This window comes from Ascaphus truei, chromosome 3 (genome assembly GCF_040206685.1).
Source record: "Ascaphus truei isolate aAscTru1 chromosome 3, aAscTru1.hap1, whole genome shotgun sequence".
NCBI classification, from domain to species: Eukaryota; Metazoa; Chordata; class Amphibia; order Anura; family Ascaphidae; genus Ascaphus; species Ascaphus truei.
The window spans coordinates 183,922,428-183,945,571 of NC_134485.1; the positions used below are offsets into that span (position 1 = coordinate 183,922,428).

General features: G+C 65.9%; 1 protein-coding gene across 1 annotated transcript in view; it reads left to right on the forward strand.

The window, feature by feature from the left end:
- Positions 1–2,529: 2,529 nt before the first annotated feature.
- The window catches only part of LOC142490686 (uncharacterized), a 55,115-nt gene continuing 34,500 nt past the window's right edge, over positions 2,530–23,144 (forward strand). Inside the window, exon 1 of the mRNA XM_075593106.1 lies at positions 2,530–2,680. The gene's annotated coding sequence lies outside the window, so the exon portion shown is untranslated. The remainder of the gene's footprint in view (positions 2,681–23,144) is intronic.

The following is a 23,144-nucleotide window of genomic DNA, read 5'->3' on the forward strand; positions in this document are numbered from 1 at the left end:
GGGTGCGAGAGGGGAGGGAGACACAGGGGGTGCGAGAGGGGGAGGGAGACACAGGGGGTGCGAGAGGGGGAGGGAGACACGGGGTGCGAGAGGGGGAGGGAGACACAGGGGGTGCGAGAGGGGGAAGAGACACAGGGGGTGCGAGAGGGGGAAGGAGACACAGGGGGTGCGAGAGGGGGAGGGAGACACAGGGGGTGCGAGAGGGGGGAGGGAGACACGGGGGGTGCGAGAGGGGGGAGGGAGACACAGGGGGTGCAAGAGGGGGGAGGGAGACACAGGGGGTGCGAGAGGGGGGAGGGAGACACAGGGGGTGCGAGAGGGGGGAGGGAGACACAGGGGGTACGAGAGGGGGGAGGGAGACATGGGGTGCGAGAGGGGGGAGGGAGACACAGGGGGTGCGAGAGGGGGAGGGAGACACAGGGGGTGTGAGAGGGGGAGGGAGACACAGGGGGTGTGAGAGGGGGAGGGAGACACAAGGGGTGTGAGAGGGGGGAGGAGACACAGTGGGTGTGAGAGGGGGGAGGGAGACACAGGAGGTGTGTGTGAGGGGGAGGGTGACACAGCGGGTGTGTGTGAGGGGGAGGGAGAACAGGGGGTGTGAGAGGGGGAGGGAGGACACAGGGGGTGTGAGAGGGGGGAGGGAGACATGGGGGGTGAGAGAGGGAGGGAGACACAGGGGGTGTGAGAGGGGGGAGGGAGACACAGGGGGTGTGAGAGGGGGGAGGGAGACACAGGTGGTGTGAGAGGGGGGAGGGAGACACAGGAGGTGTGAGAGGGAGAAGGACACGGGTGTGAGAGGGGGAGGGAGACACAGGGGGTGTGAGAGGGGGAAGGGAGACACAGGGGGTGTCAGAGGGGGGAGGGAGACACAGGGGGTGTGAGAGGGGGAGGGAGACACAGGGGTGTGAGGGGGGAGGGAGACACAGGGGTGTGAGGGGGGGAGGGAGACACAGGGGTGTGAGGGGGGAGGGAGACACAGGGGTGTGAGGGGGGAGACACAGGGGTGTGAGTGAGGGGGGAGGGAGACACAGGGGGTGTGAGAGGGGGGAGGGAGACACGGGGTGTGAGAGGGGGAGGGAGACACAGGGAGTGAGGGGGGAGGGAGACACGGGGTGTGAGAGGGGGAAGGGAGACACGGGGTGTGTGAGAGGGGGAGGGAGACACAGGGGGTGTGAGAGGGGGAGGGAGACACAGGGGGTGTGAGAGGGGTGAGGGAGACACAGGGAGTGAGGGGGGAGGGAGACACAGGGGGTGTGAGAGGGGGAGGTAGACACGGGGTGTGAGAGGGGGAAGGGAGACACAGGGGTGTGAGAGGGGGGAGGGAGACACAGGGGGTGTGAGACACAGGGAGTGAGGGGGGAGGGAGACACAGGGGGTGTGAGAGGGGGAGGGAGACACAGGGGGTGTGAGAGGGGGGAGGGAGACACAGGGGTGTGAGAGGGGGAGGGAGACACAGGGGGTGTGAGAGGCGGGAGGGAGACACAGGGGGTGTGAGAGGGGGAGGGAGACACAGGGGGCGTGAGAGGGGGGAGGGAGACACAGGGGGTGTGAGAGGGGGAGGGAGACACAGGGGGTGTGAGAGGGGGAGGGAGACACAGGGGGTGTGAGAGGGGGAGGGAGACACAGGGGTGTGAGAGGGGGAGGGAGACACAGGGGGTGTGAGAGGGGGAGGGAGACACAGGGAGTGAGGGGGGAGGGAGACACAGGGGGTGTGAGAGGGGGAAGGGAGACACAGGGGGTGTGAGAGGGGGAAGGGAGACACAGGGGGTGTGAGAGGGGGGAGGGAGACACAGGGGGAGGGAGACACAGGGGGTGTGAGAGGGGGGAGGGAGACACAGGGAGTGAGGGGGGAGGAGACACAGGGGGTGTGAGAGAGGGGGAGGGAGACACAGGGGGTGTGAGAGAGGGGGAGGAGACACAGGGGTGTGAGAGGGGGAAGGGAGACACAGGGGGTGTGAGAGGGGGGAGGGAGACACAGGGGGTGTGAGAGGGGGGAGGGAGATACAGGGGGTGTGAGAGGGGGGATGGAGACACAGGGGGTGTGAGAGGGGGGATGGAGACACAGGGGGTGTGAGAGGGGGGAGGGAGACACAGGGGGTGTGAGAGGGGGGAGGGAGACACAGGGGGTGTGAGAGGGGGGAGGGAGACACAGGGAGTGAGGGGGAGGGAGACACAGGGAGTGAGGGGGGAGGGAGACACAGGGGGTGTGAGAGGGGGGAGGGAGACACAGGGGGTGTGAGAGGGGGAAGGGAGACACAGGGGGTGTGAGAGGGGGGAGGGAGACACAGGGGGTGTGAGAGGGGGGAGGGAGACACAGGGGGTGTGAGAGGGGGAGGGAGACACAGGGGGTGTGAGAGGGGGAAGGGAGACACAGGGGGTGTGAGAGGGGGGAGGGAGACACAGGGGGTGTGAGAGGGGGGAGGGAGACACCGGGGGTGTGAGAGGGGGGAGGGAGACACAGGGGGTGTGAGAGGGGGAGGGAGAAGGACACAGGAGGGGAGAGAGGAGGAGGTCTCTGTGTTACAGACTTCCCTGCACATCACTTCCTGGGAGACTCCCCCAGAGAGAGAGGGAGGGAGTGTGTGAGAGAGAGGGAGAGAGAGTGTGTGTGAGAGAGAGAGTGTGTGTGTGTGAGAGAGAGAGTCTGCAGCACAGAGAGACCAGGACTGCAGAGTGAGAGGTGAGAGAGGGGGAGGTGCAATGCTCTGCAGAGCTAGAAATACATGTGCGTGAGACACACTGCTCACATGTGTACACACTGCTCACAAGTACACACTGCTCACATGTGTACACACTGCTCACACGTACACACTGCTCACATGTGTACACACTGCTCACACGTACACACTGCTCACATGTGTACACACTGCTCACACGTGTACACACTGCTCACACGTACACACTGCTCACATGTGTACACACTGCTCAGACGTACACACTGCTCAGACGTACACACTGCTCACACGTACACACTGCTCACACGTACACAATATGTGGCACTGCTCACAAGTACACACTGCTCACATGTACACGCTGCTCACATGTACACGCTGCTCACATGTACACGCTGCTCACATGTACACGCTGCTCACACGTACACACTGCTCACACGTACAAAATATGTGGCACTGCTCACAAGTAAACACTGCTCACATGTACACACTGCTCACACGTACACAATGTGACTGCTCACATGTACGCAATATGTGACACTGCTCACATGTGTACACACTGCTCACATGTGTACACACTGCTCACATGTGTACACACTGCTCACATGTGTACACACTTCACACGTACACAATATGTGGCACTGCTCACAAGTACACACTGCTCACATGTACACACTGCTCACATTTGCACAATATGTGACAATGCTCACATGTACACACTGCTCACACGTACATAATATGTGACACTGCTCACATGTGCATACTGCTCACACGTACACACTGCTCACACGTACACAATATGTGACACTGCTCACATGTACACACTGCTCACACGTACACAATATGTGACACTGCTCACATGTACACAATGTGTGACACGTGTAGTAAACAGAACCATATGTCAGTGGCCAGGAGGGGGGGTGTTAGGGGTCTGTGACTGAGATCACAGGAGGGGGGGTGCGAGGGGGACGCAGGAGGGGGGGGTGCGAGGGGGACGCAGGAGGGGGGGTGCGAGGGGGACACATGAGGTGGGGTGCGAGGGGGACGCAGGAGGGGGGGTGTGAGGGGTCTGTGACGGAGATCACAGGAGGGGGGTGCGAGGGGGACGCAGGAGGGGGGGTGCGAGGGGTCTGACGGATATCACAGGAGGGGGGGTGCGAGGGGGACACAGGAGGGGGGTGCGAGGGGGACACAGGAGGGGGGTGCGAGGGGTACACAGGAGGGGGGTACGAGGGGGACACAGGAGGGGGGTACGAGGGGGACACAGGAGGTGGGGTGCGATGGGGACACAGGAGGGGGGTGCGAGGGGGACACAGGAGGGGGGTGCGAGGGGTACACAGGAGGGGGGTGCGAGGGGGACGCAGGAGGGGGGGTGTGAGGGGTCTGTGACGGAGATCACAGGAGGGGGGTGCGAGGGGGACGCAGGAGGGGGGGTGCGAGGGGTCTGACGGAGATCACAGGAGGGGGGGTGCGAGGGGGACACAGGAGGGGGGTGCGAGGGGGACACAGGAGGGGGGTGCGAGGGGTACACAGGAGGGGGGTGCGAGGGGGACGCAGGAGGGAGGGTACGAGGGGGACACAGGAGGGGGGTACGAGGGGGACACAGGAGGGGGGTACGAGGGGGACACAGGAGGTGGGGTGCGAGGGGGACACAGGAGGGGGGTGCGAGGGGGACACAGGAGGGGGGTGCGAGGGGTACACAGGAGGGGGGTGCGAGGGGGACACAGGAGGTGGGGTGCGAGGGGTACACAGGTGGTGAGGTGCGAAGGGTACACAGGAGGGGGGTGCGAGGGGACACAGGAGGGGGGTGCGAGGGGTACACAGGAGGGGGGTGCGAGGGGTACACAGGTGGTGAGGTGCGAGTGGTACACAGGAGGGGGGTGCGAGGGGGACACAGGTGGAGGGTGCGAAGGGGACACAGGAGGGGGGTGCGAGGGGGACACAGGTGGAGGGTGCGAAGGGGACACAGGTGGAGGGTGCGAAGGGGACACAGGAGGGGGGTGCGAGGGGGACACAGGTGGAGGGTGCGAAGGGGACACAGGAGGGGGGTGCGAGGGGGACACAGGTGGAGGGTGCGAAGGGGACACAGGTGGAGGGTGCGAAGGGGACACAGGTGGAGGGTGCGAAGGGGGTGGTAGGGGCTGTGTGGCCCCTATTTGCATGGCACTATTAACCCCTCCCCTGCCGAGCTCGGCACTGATGTAGTTGAGCTGCTCAGGGACGTGACACCGGGACACACCCGTTCCTCTGGCAGCCGCGGGGTTAATCGTGCTGAACTCCAGCACCTGAGATATGTCACCGTCACACTGCACACGTGTCACTGAGATATGTCACCGTCACACTGCACACGTGTCACTGAGATATGTCACCGTCACACTGCAAACGTGTCACTGAGATATGTCACCGTCACACTGCACACGTGTCACTGAGATATGTCACCGTCACACTGCAAACGTGTCACTGAGATATGTCACCGTCACACTGCACACGTGTCACTGAGATATGTCACCGTCACACTGCACACGTGTCACTGAGATATGTCACCGTCACACTGCAAACGTGTCACTGAGATATGTCACCGCCACACTGCACACGTGTCACTGAGATATGTCACCGCCACACTGCACACGTGTCACTGAGATATGTCACCGTCCCACTGCACACGTGTCACTGAGATATGTCACCGCCACACTGCAAACGTGTCACTGAGATATGTCACCGTCACACTGCACACGTGTCACTGAGATATGTCACCGTCACACTGCACACGTGTCACTGAGATATGTCACCGCCACACTGCACACGTGTCACTGAGATATGTCACCGTCACACTGCACACGTGTCACTGAGATATGTCACCGTCACACTGCAAACGTGTCACTGAGATATGTCACCGCCACACTGCAAACGTGTCACTGAGATATGTCACCGCCACACAGCAGGCGTGTCACTGAGATATGTCACCGTCACACTGCACACGTGTCACTGAGATATGTCACCGTCCCACTGCACACGTGTCACTGAGATATGTCACCGTCCCACTGCACACGTGTCACTGAGATATGTCACCGTCACACTGCACACGTGTCACTGAGATATGTCACCGTCACACTGCACACGTGTCACTGAGATATGTCACCGTCCCACTGCACACGTGTCACTGAGATATGTCACCGCCACACTGCAAACGTGTCACTGAGATATGTCACCGCCACACTGCACACGTGTCACTGAGATATGTCACCGCCACACTGCAAACGTGTCACTGAGATATGTCACCGTCACACTGCACACGTGTCACTGAGATATGTCACCGCCACACTGCACACGTGTCACTGAGATATGTCACCGTCACACTGCACACGTGTCACTGAGATATGTCACCGCCACACTGCAAACGTGTCACTGAGATATGTCACCGTCACACTGCACACGTGTCACTGAGATATGTCACCGTCACACTGCACACGTGTCACTGAGATATGTCACCGCCACACTGCAAACGTGTCACTGAGATATGTCACCGCCACACTGCAAACGTGTCACTGAGATATGTCACCGCCACACAGCAGGCGTGTCACTGAGATATGTCACCGCCACACTGCACACATGTCACTGAGATATGTCACCGCCACACTGCACACGTGTCACTGTGATATGTCACCGCCACACTGCACACGTGTCACTGTGATATGTCACCGCCACACTGCACACGTGTCACTGAGATATGTCACCGCCACACTGCACACGTGTCACTGAGATATGTCACCGCCACACTGCACACGTGTCACTGTGATATGTCACCGCCACACTGCACACGTGTCACTGAGATATGTCACCGCCACACTGCACACGTGTCACTGAGATATGTCACTGCCACACTGCAAACGTGTCACTGAGATATGTCACCGCCACACTGCAAACGTGTCACTGAGATATGTCACCGCCACACTGCACACATGTCACTGAGATATGTCACCGCCACACTGCACACATGTCACTGAGATATGTCACCGCCACACTGCACACGTGTCACTGTGATATGTCACCGCCACACTGCACACGTGTCACTGAGATATGTCACCGCCACACAGCAGGCGTGTCACTGAGATATGTCACCGCCACACTGCACACATGTCACTGAGATATGTCACCGCCACACTGCACACGTGTCACTGTGATATGTCACCGCCACACTGCACACGTGTCACTGTGATATGTCACCGCCACACTGCACACGTGTCACTGAGATATGTCACCGCCACACTGCACACGTGTCACTGAGATATGTCACCGCCACACTGCACACGTGTCACTGTGATATGTCACCGCCACACTGCACACGTGTCACTGAGATATGTCACCGCCACACTGCACACGTGTCACTGAGATACGTCACTGCCACACTGCAAACGTGTCACTGAGATATGTCACCGCCACACTGCAAACGTGTCACTGAGATATGTCACCGCCACACAGCAGGCGTGTCACTGAGATATGTCACCGCCACACTGCACACATGTCACTGAGATATGTCACCGCCACACTGCACACGTGTCACTGAGATATGTCACCGTCACACTGCACACGTGTCACTGAGATATGTCACCGCCACACTGCACACGTGTCACTGTGATATGTCACCGCCACACTGCACACGTGTCACTGAGATATGTCACCGCCACACTGCAAACGTGTCACTGAGATATGTCACCGCCACACAGCAGGCGTGTCACTGAGATATGTCACCGCCACACTGCACACATGTCACTGAGATATGTCACCGCCACACTGCACACGTGTCACTGTGATATGTCACCGCCACACTGCACACGTGTCACTGAGATATGTCACCGCCACACTGCACACGTGTCACTGAGATATGTCACCGCCACACTGCAAACGTGTCACTGAGATATATCACCGCCACACTGCAAACGTGTCACTGAGATATGTCACCGCCACGCTGCACACGTGTCACTGAGATATGTCACCGCCACACTGCACACGTGTCACTGAGATATGTCACCGCCACACTGCACACGTGTCACTGAGATATGTCACCGCCACACTGCACACGTGTCACTGTGATATGTCACCGCCACACTGCACACGTGTCACTGAGATATGTCACCGCCACACTGCACACGTGTCACTGAGATACGTCACCACCACACTGCACGCGTGTCACTGAGATATGTCACCGCCACACTGAAAACGTGTCACTGAGATGTCACCGCCACACTGCACACGTGTCACTTAGATATGTCACTGCCACACTGCACACGTGTCACTGAGATACGTCACCGCCACACTGCACACGTGTCACTGAGATGTGTCACCGCCACACTGCACACGTGTCACTGAGATGTGTCACCGCCACACTGCACACGTGTCACTGAGATACGTCACCGCCACACTGCACACGTGTCACTGAGATATGTCACCGCCACACTGCACACGTGTCACTGAGATATGTCACCGCCACACTGCACACGTGTCACTGAGATATGTCACCGCCACGCTTCACACGTGTCACTCGGATATGTCACCGACACGCTGCACATGTGCCACTCGGATATGTCACCGTCACACTGCACACGTGTCACTGAGCTACGTCACCGCCACACTGCACACGTGTCACTGAGATATGTCACCGCCACACTGCACACGTGTCACTGAGATATGTCACTGCCACACTGCACACGTGTCACTGAGCTACGTCACCGCCACACTGCACACGTGTCACTGAGCTACGTCACCGCCACACTGCACACGTGTCACTGAGCTACGTCACCGCCACGCTTCAGGCGTGTGCATATTACCAGTAGTGTTACAGTAACGGTCCGTGTGGTAATAAGGACACGGCTGTGACGTGGCTGTATCTGTCTCCGCTGTGAAACATGCGTGTCACACGCCAGGCAGGGGTCGGGCTCATGTGGGTCAGTCTCTCCGTGTGTAAAAGTGAGCGGGATGTTTCTCGTACGAGCCACGGATCGGCACGTTTACACACAATACAACCTCACACGTGGACGTGCCACAGAATCTGCGGCGTTTACCTAATGCCCGGCGGTGACAGGAGCAGGGACGCGGGCACCTCTAGGACAGGGCGGCTCTGGGACGCGGGCACCTCTAGGACAGGGCGGGCACCTCTAGGACAGGGCGGCTCTGGGACGCGGGCACCTCTAGGACAGGGCGGGCACCTCTAGGACAGGGCGGCTCAGGGACGCGGGCACCTCTAGGACAGGGCGGGCACCTCTAGGACAGGGCGGCTCAGGGACGCGGGCACCTCTAGGACAGGGCGGGCACCTCTAGGACAGGGCGGCTCTGGGCCGCGGGCACCTCTAGGACAGGGCGGCTCTGGGACGCGGGCACCTCTAGGACAGGGCGGCTCTGGGAAGCGGGCACCTCTAGGACAGGACGGCTCAGGGACGCGGGCACCTCTAGGACAGGGCGGGCACCTCTAGGACAGGGCGGGCACCTCTAGGACAGGGCGGCTTTGGGACGCGGCACCTCTAGGACAGGGCGGGCACCTCTAGGACAGGGCGGGCACCTCTAGGACAGGGCGGCTCAGGGACGCGGGCCCCTCTAGGACAGGGCGGCTCTGGGACGCGGGCACCTCTAGGACAGGGCGGATCTGGGACGCGGGCACCTCTAGGACAGGGCGGCTCTGGGACGTGGGCACCTCTAGGACAGAGCGGGCACCTCTAGGACAGGGCGGCTCAGGGACGCGGGCACCTCTAGGACAGGGCGGCTCAGGGCCGCGGGCACCTCTAGGACAGGGCGGCTCAGGGACGCGGGCACCTCTAGGACAGGGCGGCTCAGGGACGCGGGCACCTCTAGGACAGGACGGCTCTGGGACGCGGGCACCTCTAGGACAGGGCGGCTCTAGGACAGGACGGCTCTGGGACGCGGGCACCTCTAGGACAGGACGGCTCTAGGACGGGACGGCTCTGGGACACGGGCAACTCTAGGACAGGGCGGGCACCTCTAGGACAGGACGGCTCTGGGACGCGGGCACCTCTAGGACAGGGCGGCTCTGGGACGCGGCACCTCTAGGACAGGGCGGATCTGGGACGCGGGCACCTCTAGGACAGGGCGTCTCTGGGACGTGGGCACCTCTAGGACAGAGCGGGCACCTCTAGGACAGGGCGGCTCAGGGACGCGGGCACCTCTAGGACAGGGCGGCTCAGGGACGCGGGCACCTCTAGGACAGGGCGGCTCAGGGACGCGGGCACCTCTAGGACAGGGCGGCTCAGGGACGCGGGCACCTCTAGGACAGGGCGGCTCAGGGACGCGGGCACCTCTAGGACAGGACGGCTCTGGGACGCGGGCACCTCTAGGACAGGGCGGCTCTAGGACAGGACGGCTCTGGGACGCGGGCACCTCTAGGACAGGACGGCTCTAGGACGGGACGGCTCTGGGACACGGGCAACTCTAGGACAGGGCGGGCACCTCTAGGACAGGACGGCTCTGGGACGCGGGCACCTCTAGGACAGGGCGGCTCTGGGACGCGGCACCTCTAGGACAGGGCGGATCTGGGATGCGGGCACCTCTAGGACAGGGCGGCTCTAGGACGGGACGGCTCTGGGACACGGGCAACTCTAGGACAGGGCGGGCACCTCTAGGACAGGACGGCTCTGGGACGCGGGCACCTCTAGGACAGGGCGGCTCTGGGACGCGGCACCTCTAGGACAGGGCGGATCTGGGATGCGGGCACCTCTAGGACAGGGCGGCTCAGGGACGCGGGCACCTCTAGGACAGGACGGCTCTAGGACAGGGTGGCTCTGGGACGCGGGCACCTCTAGGACAGGGCGGCTCTGGGACGCGGCACCTCTAGGACAGGGCGGATCTGGGACGCGGGCACCTCTAGGACAGGATGGGCACCTCTAGGACAGGACGGCTCTGGGACGCGGGCACCTCTAGGACAGGACGGCTCAGGGACACGGGCACCTCTAGGACAGGGCGGATCTGGGACGCGGGCACCTCTAGGACAGGGCGGGCACCTCTAGGACAGGACGGCTCAGGGACGCGGGCACCTCTAGGACAGGGCGGGCACCTCTAGGACAGGGCGGGCACCTCTAGGACAGGGCGGATCTGGGACGCGGCACCTCTAGGACAGGGCGGCTCAGGGACGCGGGCACCTCTAGGACAGGACGGCTCTAGGACAGGGTGGCTCTGGGACGCGGGCACCTCTAGGACAGGGCGGCTCTGGGACGCGGCACCTCTAGGACAGGACGGGCACCTCTAGGACAGGACGGCTCTGGGACGCGGGCACCTCTAGGACAGGGCGGGCACCTCTAGGATAGGACGGCTCTGGGACGCGGACACCTCTAGGACAGGACGGCTCAGGGACACGGGCACCTCTAGGACAGGGCGGATCTGGGACGCGGGCACCTCTAGGACAGGGCGGGCACCTCTAGGACAGGGCGACTCTGGGACGCGGGCACCTCTAGGACAGGGTGGCTCTGGGACGCGGGCACCTCTAGGACAGGGCGGCTCTGGGACGCGGCACCTCTAGGACAGGGCGGATCTGGGATGCGGGCACCTCTAGGACAGGGCGGCTCAGGGACGCGGGCACCTCTAGGACAGGACGGCTCTAGGACAGGGTGGCTCTGGGACGCGGGCACCTCTAGGACAGGGCGGCTCTGGGACGCGGCACCTCTAGGACAGGGCGGATCTGGGACGCGGGCACCTCTAAGACAGGACGGCTCAGGGACGCGGGCACCTCTAGGACAGGGCGGGCACCTCTAGGACAGGGCGGCTCTGGGACGCGGCACCTCTAGGACAGGGCGGCTCTGGGACGCGGCACCTCTAGGACAGGACGGCTCAGGGATGCGAGCACCTCTAGGACAGGGCGGAGCAGGGACACAGGCACCTCTAGGACAGGGCGGGCACCTCTAGGACAGGGCAGAGCAGGTACGCGGGCACCTCTGGGACAGGGCGGATCTGGGACGCGGGCACCTCTAGGACAGGGCGGCTCTGGTACGTGGGCACCTCTAGGACAGGGCGGCTCTGGTACGCGGGCACCTCTAGGACAGGGCGGCTCAGGGACGCGGGCACCTCTAGGACAGGGCACCTCTAGGACAGGGCGGCTCTGGGACGCGGGCACCTCTGGGACAGGGCACCTCTGGGACGCGGGCACCTCTAGGACAGGGCGGCTCCGGTACGCGGGCACCTCTAGGACAGGGCGGCTCAGGGACGCGGGCACCTCTAGGACAGGGCACCTCTAGGACAGGGCGGGCACCTCTAGGACAGGGCGGCTCTGGGACGCGGGCACCTCTAGGACAGGACGGCTCTGGGACGCGGGCACCTCTAGGACAGGGCGGCTCTGGGACGCGGGCACCTCTAGGACAGGGCGGGCACCTCTAGGACAGGACGGCTCTGGGACGCGGGCACCTCTAGGACAGGGCACCTCTAGGACAGGGCGGCTCTAGGACGCGGGCACCTCTAGGACAGGGCACCTCTGGGACAGGGCGGGCACCTCTAGGACAGGGCGGCTCTGGGACGCGGGCACCTCTAGGACAGGGCGGAGCAGGGACACAGGCACCTCTAGGACAGGGCGGGCACCTCTAGGACAGGGCGGCTCTGGGACGCGGGCACCTCTAGGACAGGGCGGCTCTGGGACGCGGGCACCTCTAGGACAGGGCGGCTCTGGGACGCGGGCACCTCTAGGACAGGGCGGATCTGGGACGCGGCACCTCTAGGACAGGGCGGATCTGGGATGCCGGCACCTCTAGGACAGGGCGGCTCAGGGATGCGGGCACCTCTAGGACAGGGCGGCTCTGGGACGCGGCACCTCTAGGACAGGACGGGCACCTCTAGGACAGGACGGCTCTGGGACGCGGGCACCTCTAGGACAGGGCGGGCACCTCTAGGACAGGACGGCTCTGGGACGCGGGCACCTCTAGGACAGGACGGCTCAGGGACACGGGCACCTCTAGGACAGGGCGGATCTGGGACGCGGGCACCTCTAGGACAGGGCGGGCACCTCTAGGACAGGACGGCTCTGGGACGCGGGCACCTCTAGGACAGGACGGCTCAGGGACACGGGCACCTTTAGGACAGGGCGGATCTGGGACGCGGGCACCTCTAGGACAGGGCGGGCACCTCTAGGACAGGGCGACTCTGGGACGCGGGCACCTCTAGGACAGGGTGGCTCTGGGACGCGGGCACCTCTAGGACAGGGCGGGCACCTCTAGGACAGGACGGCTCTGGGACGCGGGCACCTCTAGGACAGGACGGCTCAGGGACACGGGCACCTTTAGGACAGGGCGGATCTGGGACGCGGGCACCTCTAGGACAGGGCGGGCACCTCTAGGACAGGGCGACTCTGGGACGCGGGCACCTCTAGGACAGGGTGGCTCTGGGACGCGGGCACCTCTAGGACAGGGTGGCTCTGGGACGCGGGCACCTCTAGGACAGGGCGGCTCTGGGACGCGGCACCTCTAGGACAGGGCGGATCTGGGATGCGGGCACCTCTAGGACAGGGCGGCTCAGGGACGCGGGCACCTCTAGGACAGGACGGCTCTAGGACAGGGTGGCTCTGGGACGCGGGCACCTCTAGGACAGGGCGGCTCTGGGACGCGGCACCTCTAGGACAGGGCGGATCTGGGACGCGGGCACCTCTAAGACAGGACGGCTCAGGGACGCGGGCACCTCTAGGACAGGGCGGGCACCTCTAGGACAGGGCGGGCACCTCTAGGACAGGGCGGCTCTGGGACGCGGCACCTCTAGGACAGGGCGGATCAGGGACGCGGGAACCTCTAAGACAGGGCAGAGCAGGTACGCGGGCACCTCTAGGACAGGGCGGATCTGGGACGCGGGCACCTCTAGGACAGGACGGCTCAGGGATGCGAGCACCTCTAGGACAGGGCGGAGCAGGGACACAGGCACCTCTAGGACAGGGCGGGCACCTCTAGGACAGGGCGGGCACCTCTAGGACAGGGCAGAGCAGGTACGCGGGCACCTCTGGGACAGGGCGGATCTGGGACGCGGGCACCTCTAGGACAGGGCGGCTCTGGTACGTGGGCACCTCTAGGACAGGGCGGCTCTAGGACAGGGCGGCTCTGGGACGCGGGCACCTCTGGGACAGGGCACCTCTGGGACGCGGGCACCTCTAGGACAGGGCGGCTCCGGTACGCGGGCACCTCTAGGACAGGGCGGCTCAGGGACGCGGGCACCTCTAGGACAGGGCACCTCTAGGACAGGGCGGGCACCTCTAGGACAGGGCGGCTCTGGGACGCGGGCACCTCTAGGACAGGACGGCTCTGGAACGCGGGCACCTCTAGGACAGGGCGGCTCTGGGACGTGGGCACCTCTAGGACAGGGCGGGCACCTCTAGGACAGGACGGCTCTGGGACGCGGGCACCTCTAGGACAGGGCACCTCTAGGACAGGGCGGCTCTGGGACGCGGGCACCTCTAGGACAGGGCACCTCTGGGACAGGGCGGGCACCTCTAGGACAGGGCGGCTCTGGGACGCGGGTACCTCTAAGACAGGACGGCTCAGGGACGCGGGCACCTCTAGGACAGGGCGGAGCAGGGACACAGGCACCTCTAGAACAGGGCGGGCACCTCTAGGACAGGGCGGATCTGGGACACGGGCACCTCTAGGACAGGGCGGCTCTGGGACGCGGGCACCTCTAGGACAGGGCGGCTCTGGGATGCGGGCACCTCTAGGACAGGGCGGCTCTGGGACGCGGGCACCTCTAGGACAGGACGGCTCTGGGACGCGGGCACCTCTAGGACAGGGCGGCTCTGGGACGCGGGCACCTCTAGGAGAGGGCGGGCACCTCTAGGACAGGACGGCTCTGGGACGCGGGCACCTCTAGGACAGGACAGCTCTGGGACGCGGGCACCTCTAGGACAGGGCGGCTCTGGGACGCGGGCACCTCTAGGACAGGGCGGGCACCTCTAGGACAGGACGGCTCTGGGACGCGGGCACCTCTAGGACAGGGCGGCTCTGGGACGCGGGCACCTCTAGGACAGGGCGGCTCTGGGACGCGGGCACCTCTAGGACAGGGCGGATCTGGGACGCGGGCACCTCTAGGACAGGGCGGATCTGAGACGCGGGCACCTCTAGGACAGGGCGGAGCAGGGACGCGGGCACCTCTAGGACAGGGCGGTTCTGGGACGTGGGCACCTCTAGGACAGGGCGGGCACCTCTAGGACAGGGCGGGCACCTCTAGGACAGGGCGGCTCTGGTACGCGGGCACCTCTAGGACAGGGCGGCTCAGGGACGCGGGCACCTCTAGGACAGGGCGGGCACCTCTAGGACAGGACGGCTCTGGGACGCGGGCACCTCTAGGACAGGACGGCTCTGGGACGCGGGCACCTCTAGGACAGGGCGGCTCTAGGACAGGACGGCTCTGGGACGCGGGCACCTCTAGGACAGGACGGCTCTAGGACGGGACGGCTCTGGGACACGGGCAACTCTAGGACAGGGCGGGCACCTCTAGGACAGGACGGCTCTGGGACGCGGGCACCTCTAGGACAGGGCGGCTCTGGGACGCGGCACCTCTAGGACAGGGCGGATCTGGGACGCGGGCACCTCTAGGACAGGGCGGCTCTGGGACGTGGGCACCTCTAGGACAGAGCGGGCACCTCTTGGACAGGGCGGCTCAGGGACGCGGGCACCTCTAGGACAGGGCGGCTCAGGGACGCGGGCACCTCTAGGACAGGGCGGCTCAGGGACGCGGGCACCTCTAGGACAGGGCGGCTCAGGGACGCGGGCACCTCTAGGACAGGGCGGCTCAGGGACGCGGGCACCTCTAGGACAGGACGGCTCTGGGACGCGGGCACCTCTAGGACAGGGCGGCTCTAGGACAGGACGGCTCTGGGACGCGGGCACCTCTAGGACAGGACGGCTCTAGGACGGGACGGCTCTGGGACACGGGCAACTCTAGGACAGGGCGGGCACCTCTAGGACAGGACGGCTCTGGGACGCGGGCACCTCTAGGACAGGGCGACTCTGGGACGCGGCACCTCTAGGACAGGGCGGATCTGGGATGCGGGCACCTCCTAGGACAGGGCGGCTCTAGGACGGGACGGCTCTGGGACACGGGCAACTCTAGGACAGGGCGGGCACCTCTAGGACAGGACGGCTCTGGGACGCGGGCACCTCTAGGACAGGGCGGCTCTGGGACGCGGCACCTCTAGGACAGGGCGGATCTGGGATGCGGGCACCTCTAGGACAGGGCGGCTCAGGGACGCGGGCACCTCTAGGACAGGACGGCTCTAGGACAGGGTGGCTCTGGGACGCGGGCACCTCTAGGACAGGGCGGCTCTGGGACGCGGCACCTCTAGGACAGGGCGGATCTGGGACGCGGGCACCTCTAGGACAGGACGGGCACCTCTAGGACAGGACGGCTCTGGGACGCGGGCACCTCTAGGACAGGACGGCTCAGGGACACGGGCACCTCTAGGACAGGGCGGATCTGGGACGCGGGCACCTCTAGGACAGGGCGGCTCAGGGACGCGGGCACCTCTAGGACAGGACGGCTCTAGGACAGGGTGGCTCTGGGACGCGGGCACCTCTAGGACAGGGCGGCTCTGGGACGCGGCACCTCTAGGACAGGACGGGCACCTCTAGGACAGGACGGCTCTGGGACGCGGGCACCTCTAGGACAGGGCGGGCACCTCTAGGACAGGACGGCTCTGGGACGCGGGCACCTCTAGGACAGGACGGCTCAGGGACACGGGCACCTCTAGGACAGGGCGGATCTGGGACGCGGGCACCTCTAGGACAGGGCGGGCACCTCTAGGACAGGACGGCTCTGGGACGCGGGCACCTCTAGGACAGGACGGCTCAGGGACACGGGCACCTCTAGGACAGGGCGGATCTGGGACGCGGGCACCTCTAGGACAGGGCGGGCACCTCTAGGACAGGGCGACTCTGGGACGCGGGCACCTCTAGGACAGGGTGGCTCTGGGACGCGGGCACCTCTAGGACAGGGCGGCTCTGGGACGCGGCACCTCTAGGACAGGGCGGATCTGGGATGCGGGCACCTCTAGGACAGGGCGGCTCAGGGACGCGGGCACCTCTAGGACAGGACGGCTCTAGGACAGGGTGGCTCTGGGACGCGGGCACCTCTAGGACAGGGCGGCTCTGGGACGCGGCACCTCTAGGACAGGGCGGATCTGGGACGCGGGCACCTCTAAGACAGGACGGCTCAGGGACGCGGGCACCTGTAGGACAGGGCGGGCACCTCTAGGACAGGGCGGGCACCTCTAGGACAGGGCGGCTCTGGGACGCGGCACCTCTAGGACAGGGCGGATCAGGGACGCGGGAACCTCTAAGACAGGGCAGAGCAGGTACGCGGGCACCTCTAGGACAGGGCGGATCTGGGACGCGGGCACCTCTAGGACAGGACGGCTCAGGGATGCGAGCACCTCTAGGACAGGGCGGAGCAGGGACACAGGCACCTCTAGGACAGGGCGGGCACCTCTAGGACAGGGCAGAGCAGGTACGCGGGCACCTCTGGGACAGGGCGGATCTGGGACGCGGGCACCTCTAGGACAGGGCGGCTCTGGTACGTGGGCACCTCTAGGACAGGGCGGCTCTGGTACGCGGGCACCTCTAGGACAGGGCGGCTCAGGGACGCGGGCACCTCTAGGACAGGGCACCTCTAGGACAGGGCGGCTCTGGGACGCGGGCACCTCTGGGACAGGGCACCTCTGGGACGCGGGCACCTCTAGGACAGGGCGGCTCCGGTACGCGGGCACCTCTAGGACAGGGCGGCTCAGGGACGCGGGCACCTCTAGGACAGGGCACCTCTAGGACAGGGCGGGCACCTCTAGGACAGGGCGGCTCTGGGACGCGGGCACCTCTAGGACAGGACGGCTCTGGGACGCGGGCACCTCTAGGACAGGGCGGCTCTGGGACGCGGGCACCTCTAGGACAGGGCGGGCACCTCTAGGACAGGACGGCTCTGGGACGCGGGCACCTCTAGGACAGGGCACCTCTAGGACAGGGCGGCTCTAGGACGCGGGCACCTCTAGGACAGGGCACCTCTGGGACAGGGCGGGCACCTCTAGGACAGGGCGGCTCTGGGACGCGGGCACCTCTAGGACAGGGCGGAGCAGGGACACAGGCACCTCTAGGACAGGGCGGGCACCTCTAGGACAGGGCGGCTCTGGGACGCGGGCACCTCTAGGACAGGGCGGCTCTGGGACGCGGGCACCTCTAGGACAGGGCGGCTCTGGGACGCGGGCACCTCTAGAACAGGGCGGCTCTGGGACGCGGGCACCTCTAGGACAGGACGGCTCTGGGACGCGGGCACCTCTAGGACAGGACGGCTCAGGGACACGGGCACCTCTAGGACAGGGCGGATCTGGGACGCGGGCACCTCTAGGACAGGGCGGCTCAGGGACGCGGGCACCTCTAGGACAGGACGGCTCTAGGACAGGGTGGCTCTGGGACGCGGGCACCTCTAGGACAGGGCGGCTCTGGGACGCGGCACCTCTAGGACAGGACGGGCACCTCTAGGACAGGACGGCTCTGGGACGCGGGCACCTCTAGGACAGGGCGGGCACCTCTAGGACAGGACGGCTCTGGGACGCGGGCACCTCTAGGACAGGACGGCTCAGGGACACGGGCACCTCTAGGACAGGGCGGATCTGGGACGCGGGCACCTCTAGGACAGGGCGGGCACCTCTAGGACAGGACGGCTCTGGGACGCGGGCACCTCTAGGACAGGACGGCTCAGGGACACGGGCACCTTTAGGACAGGGCGGATCTGGGACGCGGGCACCTCTAGGACAGGGCGGGCACCTCTAGGACAGGGCGACTCTGGGACGCGGGCACCTCTAGGACAGGGTGGCTCTGGGACGCGGGCACCTCTAGGACAGGGCGGCTCTGGGACGCGGCACCTCTAGGACAGGGCGGATCTGGGATGCGGGCACCTCTAGGACAGGGCGGCTCAGGGACGCGGGCACCTCTAGGACAGGACGGCTCTAGGACAGGGTGGCTCTGGGACGCGGGCACCTCTAGGACAGGGCGGCTCTGGGACGCGGCACCTCTAGGACAGGGCGGATCTGGGACGCGGGCACCTCTAAGACAGGACGGCTCAGGGACGCGGGCACCTGTAGGACAGGGCGGGCACCTCTAGGACAGGGCGGGCACCTCTAGGACAGGGCGGCTCTGGGACGCGGCACCTCTAGGACAGGGCGGATCAGGGACGCGGGAACCTCTAAGACAGGGCAGAGCAGGTACGCGGGCACCTCTAGGACAGGGCGGATCTGGGACGCGGGCACCTCTAGGACAGGACGGCTCAGGGATGCGAGCACCTCTAGGACAGGGCGGAGCAGGGACACAGGCACCTCTAGGACAGGGCGGGCACCTCTAGGACAGGGCAGAGCAGGTACGCGGGCACCTCTGGGACAGGGCGGATCTGGGACGCGGGCACCTCTAGGACAGGGCGGCTCTGGTACGTGGGCACCTCTAGGACAGGGCGGCTCTGGTACGCGGGCACCTCTAGGACAGGGCGGCTCAGGGACGCGGGCACCTCTAGGACAGGGCACCTCTAGGACAGGGCGGCTCTGGGACGCGGGCACCTCTGGGACAGGGCACCTCTGGGACGCGGGCACCTCTAGGACAGGGCGGCTCCGGTACGCGGGCACCTCTAGGACAGGGCGGCTCAGGGACGCGGGCACCTCTAGGACAGGGCACCTCTAGGACAGGGCGGGCACCTCTAGGACAGGGCGGCTCTGGGACGCGGGCACCTCTAGGACAGGACGGCTCTGGGACGCGGGCACCTCTAGGACAGGGCGGCTCTGGGACGCGGGCACCTCTAGGACAGGGCGGGCACCTCTAGGACAGGACGGCTCTGGGACGCGGGCACCTCTAGGACAGGGCACCTCTAGGACAGGGCGGCTCTAGGACGCGGGCACCTCTAGGACAGGGCACCTCTGGGACAGGGCGGGCACCTCTAGGACAGGGCGGCTCTGGGACGCGGGCACCTCTAGGACAGGGCGGAGCAGGGACACAGGCACCTCTAGGACAGGGCGGGCACCTCTAGGACAGGGCGGCTCTGGGACGCGGGCACCTCTAGGACAGGGCGGCTCTGGGACGCGGGCACCTCTAGGACAGGGCGGCTCTGGGACGCGGGCACCTCTAGAACAGGGCGGCTCTGGGACGCGGGCACCTCTAGGACAGGACGGCTCTGGGACGCGGGCACCTCTAGGACAGGACGGCTCAGGGACACGGGCACCTCTAGGACAGGGCGGATCTGGGACGCGGGCACCTCTAGGACAGGGCGGCTCAGGGACGCGGGCACCTCTAGGACAGGACGGCTCTAGGACAGGGTGGCTCTGGGACGCGGGCACCTCTAGGACAGGGCGGCTCTGGGACGCGGCACCTCTAGGACAGGACGGGCACCTCTAGGACAGGACGGCTCTGGGACGCGGGCACCTCTAGGACAGGGCGGGCACCTCTAGGACAGGACGGCTCTGGGACGCGGGCACCTCTAGGACAGGACGGCTCAGGGACACGGGCACCTCTAGGACAGGGCGGATCTGGGACGCGGGCACCTCTAGGACAGGGCGGGCACCTCTAGGACAGGACGGCTCTGGGACGCGGGCACCTCTAGGACAGGACGGCTCAGGGACACGGGCACCTTTAGGACAGGGCGGATCTGGGACGCGGGCACCTCTAGGACAGGGCGGGCACGTCTAGGACAGGGCGACTCTGGGACGCGGGCACCTCTAGGACAGGGTGGCTCTGGGACGCGGGCACCTCTAGGACAGGGCGGCTCTGGGACGCGGCACCTCTAGGACAGGGCGGATCTGGGATGCGGGCACCTCTAGGACAGGGCGGCTCAGGGACGCGGGCACCTCTAGGACAGGACGGCTCTAGGACAGGGTGGCTCTGGGACGCGGGCACCTCTAGGACAGGGCGGCTCTGGGACGCGGCACCTCTAGGACAGGGCGGATCTGGGACGCGGGCACCTCTAAGACAGGACGGCTCAGGGACGCGGGCACCTCTAGGACAGGGCGGGCACCTCTAGGACAGGGCGGGCACCTCTAGGACAGGGCGGCTCTGGGACGCGGCACCTCTAGGACAGGGCGGATCAGGGACGCGGGAACCTCTAAGACAGGGCAGAGCAGGTACGCGGGCACCTCTAGGACAGGGCGGATCTGGGACGCGGGCACCTCTAGGACAGGACGGCTCAGGGATGCGAGCACCTCTAGGACAGGGCGGAGCAGGGACACAGGCACCTCTAGGACAGGGCGGGCACCTCTAGGACAGGGCGGGCACCTCTAGGACAGGGCAGAGCAGGTACGCGGGCACCTCTGGGACAGGGCGGATCTGGGACGCGGGCACCTCTGGGACAGGGCACCTCTAGGACAGGGCGGCTCCGGTACGCGGGCACCTCTAGGACAGGGCGGCTCAGGGACGCGGGCACCTCTAGGACAGGGCACCTCTAGGACAGGGCGGGCACCTCTAGGACAGGGCGGCTCTGGGACGCGGGCACCTCTAGGACAGGACGGCTCTGGAACGCGGGCACCTCTAGGACAGGGCGGCTCTGGGACGCGGGCACCTCTAGGACAGGGCGGGCACCTCTAGGACAGGACGGCTCTGGGACGCGGGCACCTCTAGGACAGGGCACCTCTAGGACAGGGCGGCTCTGGGACGCGGGCACCTCTAGGACAGGGCACCTCTGGGACAGGGCGGGCACCTCTAGGACAGGGCGGCTCTGGGACGCGGGTACCTCTAAGACAGGACGGCTCAGGGACGCGGGCACCTCTAGGACAGGGCGGAGCAGGGACACAGGCACCTCTAGAACAGGGCGGGCACCTCTAGGACAGGGCGGATCTGGGACGCGGGCACCTCTAGGACAGGGCGGCTCTGGGACGCGGGCACCTCTAGGACAGGGCGGCTCTGGGACGCGGGCACCTCTAGGACAGGGCGGCTCTGGGACGCGGGCACCTCTAGGACAGGACGGCTCTGGGACGCGGGCACCTATAGGACAGGGCGGCTCTGGGACGCGGGCACCTCTAGGAGAGGGCGGGCACCTCTAGGACAGGATGGCTCTGGGACGCGGGCACCTCTAGGACAGGACAGCTCTGGGACGCGGGCACCTCTAGGACAGGGCGGCTCTGGGACGCGGGCACCTCTAGGACAGGGCGGGCACCTCTAGGACAGGACGGCTCTGGGACGCGGGCACCTCTAGGACAGGGCGGCTCTGGGACGCGGGCACCTCTAGGACAGGGCGGCTCTGGGACGCGGGCACCTCTAGGACAGGGCGGCTCTGGGACGCGGGCACCTCTAGGACAGGGCGGATCTGGGACGCGGGCACCTCTAGGACAGGGCGGAGCAGGGACGCGGGCACCTCTAGGACAGGGCGGCTCTGGGACGTGGGCACCTCTAGGACAGGGCGGGCACCTCTAGGACAGGGCGGGCACCTCTAGGACAGGGCGGCTCTGGTACGCGGGCACCTCTAGGACAGGGCGGCTCAGGGACGCGGGCACCTCTAGGACAGGGCGGGCACCTCTAGGACAGGACGGCTCTGGGACGCGGGCACCTCTAGGACAGGACGGCTCTGGGACGCGGGCACCTCTAGGACAGGACGGCTCTGGGACGCGGGCACCTCTAGGACAGGGCGGCTCTGGGACGCGGGCACCTCTAGGACAGGGCGGGCACCTCTAGGACAGGGCGGCTCTAGGACGCGGGCACCTCTAAGACAGGACGGCTCAGGGACGCGGGCACCTCTAGGACAGGGCGGCTCAGGGACGCGGGCACCTCTAGGACAGGGCGGAGCAGGGACACAGGCACCTCTAGGACAGGGCGGATCTGGGACGCGGGCACCTCTAGGACAGGGCGGCTCTGGGACGCGGGCACCTCTAGGACAGGGCGGCTCTGGGACGCGGGCACCTCTAGGACAGGGCGGCTCTGGGACAGGGCACCTCTAGGACAGGGCGGCTCTGGGACGCGGGCACCTCTAGGACAGGGCGGATCTGGGACGCGGGCACCTCTGGGACGCGGGCACCTCTAGGACAGGGCGGCTCTGGGACGCGGGCACCTCTAGGACAGGGCGGCTCAGGGACGCGGGCACCTCTAGGACAGGGCGGCTCTGGGACGCGGGCACCTCTAGGACATGGCGGCTCTGGGACGCGGGCACCTCTAGGACAGGGCGGGCACCTCTAGGACAGGGCGGGCACCTCTAGGACAGGGTGGAGCAGGGACGCGGGCCCCTCTAGGACAGGGCGGCTCAGGGACGCGGGCACCTCTAGGACAGGGCGGCTCAGGGACGCGGGCACCTCTAGGACAGGGCGGCTCTGGGACGCGGGCACCTCTAGGACAGGGCGGCTCTGGGACGCGGGCACCTCTAGGACAGGGCGGCTCTGGGACGCGGGCACCTCTAGGACAGGGCGGCTCTGGGACGCGGGCACCTCTAGGACAGGGCGGAGCAGGGACGCGGGCCCCTCTAGGACAGGGCGGCTCAGGGACGCGGGCACCTCTAGGACAGGGC